Here is a 3,486-nt window from a genome sequence, read left to right as displayed (position 1 = left end):
ATGCGGAGAAAGGGGAACCCTCCTATACTGCTGGTGGGAATGCAAGCTGGTGCAACCATTCTGGAAAACAGCATGGAGGTTCCTCAAAATGTTGAAAATAGAACTACCCTATGACCCAGCAATTGCACTATTGGGTATTTACCCTAAAGATACAAACGTAGTGATCCAAAGGGGCACGTGCACCCGAATGTTTATAGCAGCAATGTCCACAATAGCCAAACTGTGGAAAGAACCTAGATGTCCATCAACAGATGAATGGATCAAGAAGATGTGGTATATAGACACAATGGAATACTATGCAGCCATCAAAAGAAATGAAATCTTTCCATTTGCGACAACATGGATGGAAGTAGAATGTATCATGTTTAGCGAAATAATTCAAGCGGAGAAAGACAAATATCATATGATCTCCCTTATATGAGGAAGTGCTGATGCAACATGGGGGCTTAAGTGGGTAGGAGAAGAATCAATGAAACAAGATGGGATTGGGAGGGACACAAACCATAAGTGACTCTTAATCTCACAAAACAAACTGAGGGTTGTTGCGGGGAGTGGGCTTGGGAGAAGGGGGGTGGCGTTATGGACATCGGGGAGGGTATGTGCTTTGGTGAGTGCTGTGGGGTGTGTGGACCTGGCGATTCATGGACCTGTACCCCTGGGGATAAAAATATATGTTTATAAAAAATTAAAAATTAAAAACAAAAAAAACCAAAATCTAAATTGTAGGTGACCCCCATCCCAGGTCTACCAGAATACAAAAACAAACAAACAAATAAATAAATAAATGATCATCACTTTGTGTCCTTTCAACACATTTTCTTGTGCTGAAACAAAAAAGGGGTGGCAGGAGGGTACCAATGTGATGGAGGCTTTGGCTCAACGTCATGGGAAATATCACTTCCTATTTAGGTATTTCTCTAGATTTAATGGCTAGTGTTTTCCTCCCTATGGTTGCAAAACTGGTAGATGTTTCTGTGGATGTCACCGCTAATTTCAGCTTGTGGATTATGTTCAATCCTGTCTACTAGCTAGCAACATCCAGCATTGCTCAGTAGGCAGATTAACTATGACTGATCACTCTTGTTGGTCTCTTGTATGACCATCTGTCACTGATACAATCTCAATCCTGCAGTGTTGCTTCCACCACTTGATGAAAAAGAGCCTCATGACTCTATGACAGCAACTGTAAAATTGAGTGTCCAAGAGGAAGGTCACGTTGTTGTTTCCCTAGGGAATGTGGAGCAAATGTTCTTTTTAATTGATCAACGTCGATACTATTGAGGTTTGGCAGAGACTACATAAAACTGTAAGAGGATAACCTTCCACCCATGGCTGGGTCAGCCCAAGTGGTGGAACTAATAGCCTTGACAAGAGCAGGTGTCGAAAGGTACAAGTTAAGGCACGTAGTGAGAATAATGATAAAGAAGGGGGAGGGAATGTGCTGGTAGATCATTAAACAAAATAAGTGGCACTTTTGTCCTTGTTGATAAGACTTATTTGTGATTTATGATTATATAGGACTTATTTATGATTTCTGATTACAATTGGACTTATTTATGATTTATTATTATGATAGGACTTATTTTTAAGAAAATCAATATATTTATAGATAAAATCTGTTTCAGACATAGGATATTAGCCTCAGGTTCAGGAAAAAAAGAAACATTTGCTAAAATCAAGTTGTTCTGTCAATTTCAATAGGTCCTAACGCAGCTAAGATGGCCCTTTGGTTGCACCCAACAAATGAGATAAAGTTTGACCAAAATGTAATAACACTGCTTCCACCATGAATAAGTTTATGGGGGAAATTTCTCCTTGGTAGCTAGAGATGTGGAGGGCTTATGCTTAATCTTTACCATCATAACCCAGAAAACAACAACAACGACGACTGTGAAGGTGGGATACAAATGGGTCTGAGCCATGTCCCAGAGGAGTTTCAGACACATAAAGATAGGCTACATCCAGTTACCCAAGTAACAAGACTATTAATATTGCTTGGGATGGCTTATAAACTCTCTAGATGGTGAAGTCTTCTCAAACAGAAAAGCCACTGCAAGAAACGATATATCTACACAAATTGTTAGACAAGTTTTTCCCACCCGGGGGATACTATCTCTGCTCCCTAGTGTTAAAGGTACTGGGACAGTCATGAAAGAACTTGGTAAGGTTCTCTCATTTAATTGAAATCTTATTGCTCCTACTCACTGCAGTTTCCAGGAAAAGTAGGGGTACCAGCAGAACTCTCAACAACTTTAAATTGGGGCAGCAGGAGGAGGAAGGTACTTCTTTGTGGCAGTCTGGCTATTTTTCATTCCAGTTGTGGTGGTTTAAAAGCTGAGGGGATATGGAAAAAAGCTACCACTCCTAGCCTTCTTTCTCCTGAATTTGTGACTATTAGGTCCAAGATGGGCAGTCTGCTTTGTTTTGGGGAAGCCCCAAGAGCACTGTCATGGCAGTAGCCCAATTAATGCCCCCAGAAATTCTACTGATTGCCATCATCCCCAGAAGTCTGGAAGTGGCCAAAGCCACTGGCTCTGATGACATGATCTTGGTGGAGATCATTTGACATTTAGCTGTGATGTGCCAAGGAACACAAGGCTCAAAATACATTTGAAGAGATGGAGAAAAATTTAGGTCATTTATCTCTTGGTAAGTGCAGCTGAAATTAACAGGAATAGCCTTTTAGTAAGAAAAAAAACCTGAAGGTACAATATCTCAGCAAATACTAATCTCTTGGGTTCCATGCTGACTTGGAAAGCTGCCAGGAAGACTGCTATTCAACACCAGAGAGGGTCTATTATTACTGTAGGATGCATTATTGACTTAAAAGGCAATTCTGGCCAGTCTGTACGGTGCCAGTAGAGGAAGATTCTTTGGATTTTCTCATATTCTTGCTAACAAGAAAGAAAATTACAGTGAATATAGTTGCACTAGGATTTGTTCACGCAGATAGGATGAAAGACTTGAACATTTAAAGAAAAATAGTTCTCTTGGGAGGTTTGGAGAACCTACCAATGTGTACATGACATTGTGTTTCTTTGAAATCACCATATAATGGTTTTAGAATCACCATATATGGCACCTGCATTGTGCACCAAATATGGTTGTATTTGGTTGATTTCAGGGTCATGAGTTAGAATCATCATGTTACAAAACATGTTCTGGTAGTGGAAGAGGGATTACAACTCGTGATATAATTTATAGATTATTAAGTTCAAATAATGATTAGAATCAAGGGTACATTTTGTTTGACTCTTGATTTGAGTCTCATACATACATGGGTGGCATTTGCTACAACAGAACATAATGATAAGAAAATACTAAAAAAAATAAAAAGTATGTACCTTACAGTCTGCAGCCATTTTGGTAGACAGACATTTTGCAAGTGATATAAACAGGTATTATCTTAATTTCTGTAGTTTCTCTAAAAATTATATAATCTAGTTTTTTGAGTCATTTTATTGGATTAGACTAAGTTCTCTAGGC

General features: G+C 39.2%; 1 pseudogene; it reads left to right on the top strand.

Moving 5' to 3' along the window:
* Positions 1-2,449: 2,449 nt before the first annotated feature.
* On the top strand, positions 2,450-3,055 carry LOC131998766 (3-oxoacyl-[acyl-carrier-protein] reductase-like; annotated as a pseudogene).
* The last annotated feature ends 431 nt before the right edge of the window (positions 3,056-3,486 follow it).

This window comes from Mustela nigripes, chromosome 13 (genome assembly GCF_022355385.1).
Source record: "Mustela nigripes isolate SB6536 chromosome 13, MUSNIG.SB6536, whole genome shotgun sequence".
Classification (NCBI taxonomy): domain Eukaryota; kingdom Metazoa; phylum Chordata; class Mammalia; order Carnivora; family Mustelidae; genus Mustela; species Mustela nigripes.
The sequence above is the reverse complement of the archived record's forward strand: the minus strand, read 5'-3'. Positions and strand labels throughout refer to the sequence as shown.